We start from the raw sequence: 12,614 nt of genomic DNA, 5'->3' as shown, positions 1-12,614 counted from the left end.
TAAATACCATACTGTGTTTCCGTCATAGACTACAACATTAAACAGTGACAGTGGCATCCTATGTTGCAGCCTTGTTCCTTCCCAGAGAAACTCCTGTGGATATTCATGTGACATATGGGGTCATCCTGTTAGATTCAATCCAGCATTCTAAATGAATATTCTTAGAATCCCTCTTTTCAATCAGTTCTATTCATCACGACGGCTTTTGCAAACCACAGAAAATGAAAAACAGAGTGGTTTTCTAACCGAGGTTTATGTCACTTCGTAATCTTTTCAGAGCAAAATATCTGGGAATAAATGAATATTATTCATTTATGCTTATTCATGGCATAAATAGTGTAAACTAATCAGACAGACAGTCAGATAGATTCTAATTATCTTACAGTTTATTTGATAGATTGAATTATTTATGGTAGCAGCCCTCCGATTCAGTCCTTCATCGTGGTTTCCTTCTTCTGAAAGCAATCTAAAACAAAATAAGAAGACCAAGTTCATGCAATCTTGGAAAATCAGTTGGCTGTCAAACTTTCCTTTTGAAATTGCCAGCTGTCAATTGAAAAATTAATGTTGGAGTCTTGTTTATCATGCGCTTCATACTACAGTTGTTGCTACTGTTACCTTCCACCTAAACATCTTGCTGATGTTAATATTTGAATATCTAACCCATCGCCTACTTATTTATTTTGATCGTTTATTTGTTTGTTTGCTTTAAAAAATAGAGCTTTAGAAACATAACATGCAAGGGTTGCAGGATTTCAGAAATCAGCTGGTGAGCATTTTAAGATGTGTGGACTTCAACTCCCAGAATTCCACAGCCAGATTCCATGCCACAGTTCTGACAACTTTTGTCACAGTTCTTCCCCACCCACCCCCCAGTGGTGGGTTTCAAAAATTTTTCGAACCTACTCTGTGGGTGTGGCCTCTGTTGTGGGAGTGGCTTGCTGGTCTTGTGACCTGGTGGGAGTGGCTTGCCAGCCATGTGTTCTCTCTCTCTCTCTTTCTCTCTCTCTCCTTCCTTTTGTCTCTGTCCCTCTTTCCTTTTTTTCTTTCATCTCTCAATCTTTTTCTTTCTTTTTTTCTTTTTTTCTTTCTTCCTTTCTTTTTCTCTTTCTCTCTCTGTGTGAGTCTCTCTCTCTCTCTCTCTGTGTGTGTGTGTGTGTGTGTGTGTGTCAGTGGTGGGTTTCAAATTTTTTTGGAACCTCTTCTGTAGGAGTGGCCTGCTTTCCGGTAGATTTGACGAACCGGTTCTTCCGAACTGGTGCGAACTGGTAGAAACCCACCTCTGCCCCCCCCTAATTTGTATGTCAGAAGTGGTATTCAGCAGGTTCTAACCAGTTCTGGAGAATCAATAGCGGAAATTTTGAGTAGTTCAGAGAACCGGTATCACCTCTGACTGGCCCTGCCTCCATCTATTCTCTGCCTCCAGAGTCCCAGCTGATCAGGAGGGAATGGAGATTTTACAGTATCCTTCCCCTGCCATGCCCACCAACCCACGCCCATACCAAGCCACGCCCATACCAAGCCACGCCCATACCAAGCCATGCCACCCCCCACCAAGCCACACCCACAGAACCGGCAATAAACATTTTTGAATCCCACACACTGTTGTACGTGTGTGTGTTTGTGTGTTTAATCATCCACTTAAAATAAGACCACGTCACTAAATTTTGACTAATTTAACAGCATTCCAGATAAATTAAGCCACTTTGTTCTAGGTACCATGTTATAAACTAGGAGATTGTGAGTTCTAGTTCCTACTTAGGCATGGAACCAGCTGGGTAACTTTGGGCCAATCATTCTCTTTAAGCTAAATTCACCTCATAGGGTTGTCGTAATGGGGAATAAAGGAGGCAGAAGGAGTATTAGCTTCGTTTGCCACCTTGGATTATTTAAAAATAATAATAAAGGTGGGTTTTTTTAAAAAAAATCTAAAAGCAATTTTATTCTTCCTCAATTGTTCCACTATGGGAGCAGGATTAAGAGACTTCCACAAAGGTTCTTTTGACCCCAAATAATGAAGAGTCAGAAATAAAGTGTACCTTAATTTAAAAATAAAGGTTTTACGATTATGATTTTGATGGAGATCATCAGATGCGGATATGGAGCTAATCTTTAACTCTGTTCCCTGATTTAAAACGCAGGCATAGAGTGTACCGTTTATGTATTGACAATTGTTTATCTAAAATTTTTTTACACCTATACCATTTTCCCCCGTAAATGAATGTAAGAAGGGAAAGTTATATTTCATTCTAACCATGCTCAGTGGTTTTCATCTGGAGTAGGTCGCTGTATATTGCATTGCAGTGAACTGGGGAAAATGGAAGTCAGCTGTACAGTATGTGTTTTTATGTACTGTGCAATTTAGCACTCAAAACTGATCCTGGCACAGCCAGAAAAAAAATAGTTAAATGGAGCTTGCATCATTGCAGGATTGTACAGAGATTTTTCCCTTCCTTCTCTGCTATATACACATTATTGTTTTTTCCCCAAAGCCACTCCCTAGGTCAGCATGTAACTAAAAGATGGTTGATCACAGTCCTGTTTATGCCAAGCAGAGCTCTATGAGGTCAAATCTGCAAGAATAAGGACAACCACTATGTGGCAGTAACGGTTTCAACATCTCTTTGCTGCCATCTGTATTTTTGCAACCACAATCTGAATGCCCTTCCAATAGCAATAGCAGTTAGACTTATATACCGCTTCATAGGGCTTTCGGGCCTCTCTAAGCGGTTTACAGAGTCAGCATATTGCCCCCAACAACAATCCGGGTCCTCATTTCACCCACCTCGGAAGGATGGAAGGCTGAGTCAACCCTGAGCCGGTGAGATTTGAACAGCCGAACTGCAGAACTGCAGTCAGCTGAAGTAGCCTGCAGTGCTGCACTCTAACCACTTGGGAGCCACCTCAACTCCCAAGTGCATCAGACATTGTTTCAGCCAGAACTGCTCCCCTTTCTGACTCAAAAGGGAAAGGGAATAAGGCAGAGGATGATTTTTAAGAGCAGCAGCCCTTTAGGGGGACAGCCCTTGAAGAGCATTCGGAGACTTCAGATCGTCCAGAATGCAGCCGGGCGAGCGATTGTGTGTGCACCTCGGTACACCCACGTTACACCTATCCTCCGTGAGCTGCACTGGTTACTGATTGGTCTCCGGATACACTTCAAGGTGCTAGTCGTCACTTATAAAGCCCTTCATGGTATTGGACCTGGATACTTGAGAGACCGCCTGCTGCCAATTTCCTCCCAAAGACCCATTAGATCACACAGATTAGGCCTCCTCCGGGTTCCGTCTACTAGCCAATGTCATCTGGCCACTACCTGGGGGAGGGCCTTCTCTGTGGTGGCTCCGGCCCTTTGGAACGAGCTCCCCGCAGAGATTCGGACCCTCACCTCTCTCCAGGCCTTCCGAAAAGCCGTTAAAACCTGGCTGTGTCAGCAGGCCTGGGATCGATGAGTTCCCTTCCCCTCTTGAATCGTGTGGCTGTTGGTTGTTTTAAATTCCCTGTAATTTTTGTTGTAGTTCTGTGTTTCCCTTCCCCTCCTTTGGGTTTGTGCGCCGCCCTGAGTCCCCCGGGGAATAGAGCGGCATATAAATAAAATGAACCTTGAACCTTGAGAGGGATAGCCAGCATGATGGTCCTGGCCATCAGAGTTACTGAGACATTGTCCTTGGTATCAGTAGTTTTCCTATCCCATTTCGTATTACTTTACTTATTGTGATTGAACTTATTTATTAATTAAATGCATATAGCTGCCCACGTCACATGCATAACTCTGGGAAGCTTACAATAAAGTCAGAGGTGGGTTCCTACCAGTTCGCACCTATTCGGTTTGTTTGCCTTGCAGTCCAAGAGACTCGCAGGAGTCTTCTCCAGCACCATAGTTCAAAGGCCTCAATTCTTTGGCGCTCAGCCTTTCTTATGGTCCAACTTTCAGAGCCATACATTGCAACTGGGGAAACCACAGCCTTGGCTATACATACTCTTGTCGGCAGGGTGATGTCTCTGCTTTGTAGGATGCTGTCTAGATTTGTCATAGATTTCCTGACCAGGAGCAAGAGTCTTTTAATTTCTTGGCTGAAGTCCCCAATCTGCAGTGATTCAGGAAAATAAAATCTGTCACTATCTCCACTACCTCAATTTCTTCCCCAGTGTTGCAGCAGATTGAGGTTTGTAATCTACTTACGAAAGACCAGGACTCGATACCACGAAGGTGAGAGAAACAGGTTTATTGGATGCATCGAGTTCAGCGTGATCACACACCAAAATCTGAACTGCCTGGGCTCTGCCCAGGATCCTACTTTTATGCCGTGTTCCACACTGTGCATTCTCAAGGCGTTTCCATACACGAGACAAGCATGACATTTCGAAAAGCAGAAGTTCATTTGGAATGTTACAGCAAAGTACATAGGACAAATACAAAAAAGAGAAGTTCCTATTTCGTCTTAAGCTGTCAGCAGCTTTTACCTCTGTTCTATCTCTCACCCACGCCTGACTTCCTGTGCCCCCCTTTACAGGGTCTTGCCACACTGTTCAGCCCTATGTTTAATACTTATGAGGAAGTTGGAGAGAAGGTTCACTGCAGCTAAAAGTCAACTTTGGAACTCCAGAGCACTAGAATGAAAAGCCAAACTAATATGAATTTATAAGGTCCATTCTATTAAGACCACCTAACCTGGCCAGCCACTGGTGGGTTTACCTGTGCAACCCCTCCTGCATCACCAGAATTTAAGAATTCCCAAGACTTTAAGAAAAAATTCTTAAACGTTGTTTAATTTATCATTGAATTAAAACATTATGAAAAAAAAGTTTAATAATTTTAAGAGATAAATAACAGAGAAAGATAGAATGCTTTTTCTAAACTCAGAAAATTGTAATGAGTAGGCTGGATCCCTACAGCATCCTAACAGGGCAACTCACCTTCTGGAACAAAGATATTTTGTCCTAGAATGGAAGGCATTTTGTGAGTAGTCATTGCCCCTATAGGAGCTTTTTATGAATCACCTGCTTTTTTGTGAATCACTTACTTTTAAATCCAAGATGTGCAATGTATTCCCTGCACAAAACAGTTGCCAACTATGAAGACGTAGAGTAGCAGAAAAAAAATGAATAATATCAATGTTCCCATTGAAAAAAGAAGCTCATTTATTGGAGCATATAAAATGTAATGAAGAGATGAATAAATAGTAGTAGTAATCACTTAAGAGTTAATCGTTTCCTGTTGAGTCATAGTGTTTGGATCTATCATCTTTGAACACCTCTCAGTTCATTTTTGAAATGTCAACCTCCTATGATGACAGCATGGGAGAGAGATATTTGCCAAAACTCAGCATGATGGAGAAGTGGGGAAGCTTGTTCTCTAGCAGTTTGCAAAAGGAAGAATTGCATTCTTTACTTATACACATGGATTCACAGTGTTTGTAAATAACATAAATCCAGCTTCCCATCAGCAGGCATGAAAATGCCCGAGGTTCATTAAGCCAATTTCTATAGGGAAGGATCAGGAATTACCTAAAAGGTCAAACTAAAACAAACAAGATTCTTTGTCGTCTTCCTTGATAGTCCATTTCTGAATTTGGCTGTCCAAACATTTTCTTCCCACAACTTGTTTTTCAAACCTCAAGACTAAATCACTGGAGGATCAAATGTAAGGTGACCAGATGTCCCGCTTTTGACGGGACAGTCACGGTTTTTCAAAACTTGTCCCGTGTAACGCGGCGTGTTCAAAAAGTCCCGATTTTCCAAAAGAAAGAAAAGATGCCGAATCATCAATTTTAAAAAGGATGCCATTAAAAAAAAAGTTTTTATTTCTCTGAAGTGTTGTTCCCGAAGTGGCCTTTAGAGGGCAGTGGTTTCCCTCCCTCCGCTTGCTCGCAGCGCCCGACGAGGGGGCGAGGCTCCCTCCCCTCCTGCGTGTGCGCGCGCCGATGCACAATGTTTTTGAGACAGCCGTCTGGCGGCCTCGGGCAGGGGAGCTTTTTTTTTTTTCAGCTCAGGTGCTCCGAGCCCCCCCCACCAGTCAATGGTGTCCCGCTTTTAAGAGGTGTCCCTCTTAAAATCTGGTCACTTTAATCAAATGGATGAAGGAGGAACAAAAACATAAAACAAAGAACACTTTAATATTATCAGATGAACAATACACATTCTCCTTCTATTCATTAAATGCATAAATATATGGTCATGTTATTTTTTGGCTTTAAAAAAACTGAATAGTACTCTTATTATGACAAGCAAACTTGTACAGAACTTTTTTTTGACAACAAACAAGTGTGTTTTATTAGTTGTGTGTGATGCATCTGGTATTAGGCCTATGTATTACCAAAATGTATTACCTAAACATTATTCTCTAATCTTTTTATTTACCTCCCCTCCCCTCCTCCCCTCCCCACCCGTACCCAACCCCCCTTCCAACCTTCTCCCACCCGACTTCCCAGAACAAATACAGGGTATAAATCTTTAACAAAGATGTTCTGAAATAAACTTAAAAAAAGTTAATATCATCTTTCATTTGAGCTTTAACTCCTCTTTTGTTAGGCTAACTCTAAACAGATTATATCATTCCTTGTTTCTTCAGTCATAAACTATCTGGAATTTCTTAGTCCCGTATTTATTTTGAATATAGTCAATCCATCTTCTCCACTCCAGTTTATATCTCTCATTGGAATGGTCCTTGAGATATGCTGATATTTTAGCCATCTCTGCTAAGTTTGTAACTTTTAATGTCCATTCTTGAATAGTAGGCAAATCTTCCTTCTTCCAGTATTGCGCTACCAACAGTCTTGCTGTGGTTATTAAATGCAAAATCAAGTTAGTCTCTATAACAGTACAATCAGTAGTTATACCTAACAGGAATAACTGAGGGGAAAACTTTATCCTTTTTTTAAAGAACATTTTGCATAATCCACCATATTTTTATCAAAAGGCCGAGAAGTGATAACATTATTCTCTAATCTTGACACATATCTCTCTTTGGAGGCCAAGCTTTAAAGAATGCTATCCTCATTCAGATCAGTTCCAATCTGGGGAAGGTGCGGAGGAATGGAGAGAGGAGAAGTCCAGTAACTGCCAATGTCAGATATTTCCTATTGGCTATGATAATTTTCGTGTTCTTAACAACCTTGCTGCTTATAGCTAGAAAAGATGAATACAGAGTGGATGAAAAATACTTCCTTAAACTGAAGGTATTTCTTAATCATAAAACTATTTAAACCACACAGTCTTATTGTCAAAGTTATGAAGATATCTGTGAAATAGTAAACATATATCTCAAGAAATAATGACTGTGGAATAAATTCTCATATGGCCTTCTGAAGAAACAGCTTAATTAGATACTTATAAGTAAAGTTTACAAGGTGGAGGCCAAAGGAGTAGGATTTGTCGCACACTTTATGATCTTTAGGTGACGCCAAAATGGAAAGGATTAAACCAGTAGGACGCTCAACCTTAATAATATAACATCTCTCTGTAACAGAGAGCATAAGGAAACATTAACGTGGATGGTTTGGTTACACACTTTCAGCTGAGCTGAAAGTCACTAATGCACACACATTTCACATTTTGCAACTTAGCTAATGAAAGGTGAAAATAAGAGACCCCTCAAAAATAGAATAGTTGATGCATTTTTTTTATTTTGCCACCTATACGTGAGGATTTCAATTTTTGAAAGAGATTACAGTTCTGCTTGCATGTGAGAAGATCTGTCTTGCACCTTTAAACAATTATGCAAGAAATAGTTTTCGAAACCTGTTTTAAACTAGGAGCACAGTACTTTAGCTTGAATATGGTATGTAAACCTCAATTTTAGAAATCCATTACCAAAAAAGGCACTTATTCATATTTTAGTCCCTAAGGTTGAATCAAGTTCATCTTTCTCGTGTACAAGGGATCATATTATGTATAAAGTATATATGAGGCACAGGTCCACAATTAGTTCTTTCAATCTGTTTATAGAAGGTTCAGAGAAGATGGGGACAAATAATCATTTTCCTGATCAAAATAAGCCCCCTTCTGCTCTAATCTACACAGTTTCTTGAGCAAGAAAGCAAAAATGGAATTTACATTGCTCTACCCAATAAAAATTAGAGGAAGGCAGAAACATGCTATTATTCAATCATATATCCTTTTGATGTTGCCTTCATCTCAGTCCCATCCTACAGTGGAAACAGTTTAAAGTTGTTTTTAGCTGTTCCAGTTTTCAAATAGTATTTTCTGCTCTCCACTGAGTCAATTTTCTCATGGACACAACTTATGACTCTACATTTACCACGTGGGTGATGACCTTTGACAGATCCGGGATCTGCCCAATTCCACTTTAGAATGCTGTAGGCATGCTCTCTCCCAGGTATTGGACCTGGGTACTTGAGAGACCGCCTTCTGCCAATTACCTCCCACAGACCCATTCAATCCCACAGATTAGGCCTCCTCCGTATTCCATCTGCCGGCCAATGTCGGCTGGCGACTACTCGGAGGAGGGCCTTCTCTGTGGCTGCTCCGGCCCTTTGGAACGAGCTCCCCGTGGAGATTCGGACCCTCTCCACCCTTCGGGCCTTCCGGACGGCCGTGAAGACCTGGCTGTCTCAGCAAGCCTGGGTTTGAGTCCCCCCCCCCTACTCGAATTTGCTGTGTCTGTTGTGCTTTTAAATTGTTTGTATTGTCTGATTGTTTTTGTCTTACTTTTTGTAATTTCCCCTCCATTGGCTTTTGTTCAGCCGCCCTGAGTCCCTTCGGGGAATAGGGCGGCCTACAAATTGAATAAACTCCAAACTCCAAACTCCCTCCAGTTGCAAGGCCACACCATCTATTTTGTTTCAAAGGGCCCTGGGACCACTGCTCTACTCTGTTCTACTCTGTAGGGAGTTCTGGGACTGCCAGACACTCACAACCAGCACTGATTTTTTTCCCCTTGCAACACAAGTCAAGGATGAATCAAAGTCATGAACATCCCTCCTTCTCTTAGCTTGTGACTATCAGTCAAGCTATTTCTCAGCATGAGCCTTGTGTATTTGTACAAGAGTACTAGATTCATGTTGAGGAATAAAGAGTTGTAGGTCACAAATGTAGTGCATCCATATTTGCAAATCCTCTGGGTCAGGTACCACCTCTGCATATTCAACTACTCCTAAAGCACAGACATATTAAGGGTAGCAGGAGATATATGACAGGAGGGAGAAAGATGCCTGGGAAGTCACAAATCATTTAGCAATTTGCAATTTAGCAATTCAATAAATTTATACGCCACCCAATCCCGTAGGACTCTGGGCGGCTTGCAGAAACAAAAATAAAAGTAACAGTTAAAAATAAAGAAGAGATACACTTTAAAAAAACAACACACCAAACATTCTGTTTAAGTGGGGCTGGACCTTGATCAACAGCCCCAGGCCTGCCGGAACAGCCAGGTTTTCATGGCTTTTCGGAAGGCCAAGAGAGTGGGAATGGTCCGGATCTCTACGGGTAGATCGTTCCATAGGGCCGGAGCAGCTACAGAGAAGGCCCTCCCCCGAGGGGCCGCCAGCCAGCATTATCCGGTCGACGGCACCTGGAGAAGGCCCAGCCTGTAGATATTATTGGTCGTTGGGAGGTATGTGGCAGGAGGCGGTCTCTCAGATATCCCGGTCCTAAGCCATGTAGGGCTTTGAAAGTAATGACTAGCACCTAAGTTGTCTTGTATTAAAACTGCAAGGATAACACCACTCATCCTGTGGGTGTACAATATAAAGTTCCGGAGAAGACAATACTGTTTTCTTTTTAATCAAGGATTGAAGAATAAAATGTTAACGAAACAATGTGGAAGAGCCCTTAGACTGAGCAAGGACTGGGTACTTGAGAGACCGCCTACTGCCGATTACCTCCACACGACCTATTAGATCTCACCGATTAGGCCTTCTCCGAGTTCCATCTGCCGGTCAATGCCGACTGGCAACCACGCGGAGGAGAGCCTTCTCGATGGCAGCTCCGACCCTATGGAACGATCTCCCCGTGGAGATTCGTACCCTCACCACCCTCCAGACCTTCCGCACAGCCCTCAAAACCTGGCTATCCCGTCAGGCCTGGGACTAAGATTGTAACCCGCCCGAATGGTATGAATGTTGTGTTTTTAAAATTTGTATTGTTCTATATGTTTAAAGTTTGTTTTTCCCCCCTCCCCTCTTGAGTTGTGAGCCGCCCTGAGTCCCCCCAGGGAAAAGGGCAGCATATAAATTTAATAAAATACAAATACAAAATACAAATAAGACAATGTGGTTTTTTTGGAGGGGGGGGGAACCCAACTTGAACCATTCTCTTTTGTCAATATTTCTTCATTCAAATGCAACTCATACATTCCCCTGTATAGTTCCTTCTGTCAGGTTACATCAAATAAAATATTGCTGAGAAATCAGATCATTGTTGAAAGATAGCTAAACTGGGAAATAAATAGGTAATTTTAAGTAAACTCAAAAATAAAATTTTTTAAAATCATTATATATTTGCTTTTAGTTTGCAGCAGCAATTATTGTTAAAAAATAAGTATGGATTTTAAGGCCAGCTTTGCACAAGAAAAGCCGACTGCAATTAGATAAGAAAAGTCCTAACCATTTCTAAGGTCAATTAAAGGTGCTTTTAATCTTCTCATGGTGTAAGTTTCTGTGTCCAATGTAATTTTATAAATAAATTGAGATCTGAAAAGGCTCAATTATGAGCAAAGTATGGTTGCCCAGAGGGGGGAAAAAATGTTTTTTAACATTTCTTAATAATTGGAGAAATGTTAGGATTCCAGGAAGAGCACGAGCAATTAATTTCTTTTCTAGGAGTATACTTCAATCATGCCATAGAGAATCTGTGGTGCACTGAAGTACAAAGCTTGATGCAGCATTTATAAATTAATAAGATAAAAAAGAGAAGTTGAATTGGGGTAATGAAATCCATATAGTTCCCTGTTCTGACCCCACTTCTCTGTCCAGGAACGAATGCCAAAACAAACGTAAAAGAGAATGTTTTTAATCAGTCCAGACTCTTGTTGGCTGCGAGCCCAAAACAAACAAAGAGATAAGCACTCTGGCAGCAAATCCTACAAACCTAGGCAGCAATGCACACAAACTCTCACAGCAAACCAATTCGCCAAGTTGGTTTCTCTTAATCGTGAACGTTGACTTCTGCAAAAGGGCGTGGCACAATCAGTCTCTTTTATAATCAGGAGAGGATCTTAATAAGCATCAACTGAGCATAATCATCTCCTATAATTACACAGTTGTTCCTGCCGCCGAGAAGCCCTTCGATGGCGTGCATCCCGAAACAACTCACAAGTGTTTTCCTGATCACTCCCTCTGATCCAAGGCTCCAGCACCACCTGGTGACCAAACAGTCTCTCCTCGCCCTGCTCGGAGCCGGCACCCTGTCCAGGGTCCTCCACCTCCTCCAGGGGAGACTCATAAGACCCCTCGCTGTCGGAGTCTGGTGGCATCTCCAACGGCACCTGCCGGGCCACAACAGTTCCCCAAATCCAAAAAGTTGTGATTTATTCCCATTCCCAAACCAGACGAAGGAACAGAGAACCAACTAGATGAGTATAGGATTCTTTCTTGAACAAAGCAATCCAAAGGGAATGGGAGAATATGAAAGGAGCCGAGGTGGCGCAGTGGTTAGAGTGTTGTACTGCAGGCTACTTCAGCTGACTGCTAGTTCGGCAGTTCGGCTGTTCAAATCTCACTGGCTCAGGGTTGACTCAGCCTTCCATCCTTCCAAGGTGGGTAAAATGAGGACCTGGATTGTGGGGGCAATATGCTGACTCTGTAAACCGCTTAGAGAGGGCTGAAAGCCCTATGAAGCGGTTTATAAGTCTAACTGCTATTGCTATTGCTAAAATGATAAGAAAATCAAGAGGGGCCTGAAGTAAAACATTGTCTTTTTAAAAGCATTTTCTGTGCTATGGCTCCAATGGGAAGAAAAATATCCATACCAGCTGCAGGGGTAATTTTCCTCAGTTCTGATCAGAGAAAAAGACATACATGCTTTGACTTCTGGGACCCTTTTCATGGGCCATAAAACTGCACCTTTAATTTCAGAAAATATATTTTTCTAACCTCCATAATTTTCTTCACATTTTGATGAGAAGTAGTCACAAGGGGACATGTTAGCCTTTTATTCCAGTGAAATCTCTTGCCACATTTTGATCCTGATACTAACATTTTAGAGCAATAGCCAAAGACCTATCTCCTGTCAGGGATAAAATAAGAAGTGAAAGTAACACCGCCATTTAATGCAATTTGCGCTCATATTTACCAGCTGTTAAATTCTACATTTTCAAAGCTATCCGAGTATTTTTTATATATATCTTATTTGTACAAGATGTTCAAGTATATCTTGCCATAATTTATGGCCCACGTTAACTTCCAATGATTTGCTCTCTAGGTGTCCTTAAGATTGCAAGGTTCAAGTGTCCAGTGAGTTAGATAATGCAGGGATGTTCTAGTTTATGCACCTAGATTCTAGCATCAGACTATGTAATATCCTACGGTGAATTGAAGGGGTGGAATGGAAATTGTTTCCATCCATGAGGAGCATTTTTATTCCTGCGTATGAGTCAGTTAGATCCAAATATATATATTTCACTTTGGGTTTGTAAAACGGACTAATGAACCATG

Source organism: Thamnophis sirtalis, unplaced genomic scaffold (assembly GCF_051295495.1).
Source record: "Thamnophis sirtalis isolate CommonGarterSnake01/CBP01778 unplaced genomic scaffold, rThaSir2_p1.2 scaffold_11, whole genome shotgun sequence".
Classification (NCBI taxonomy): Eukaryota; Metazoa; Chordata; class Lepidosauria; order Squamata; family Natricidae; genus Thamnophis; species Thamnophis sirtalis.
The sequence above is the reverse complement of the archived record's forward strand: the minus strand, read 5'-3'. Positions refer to the sequence as shown.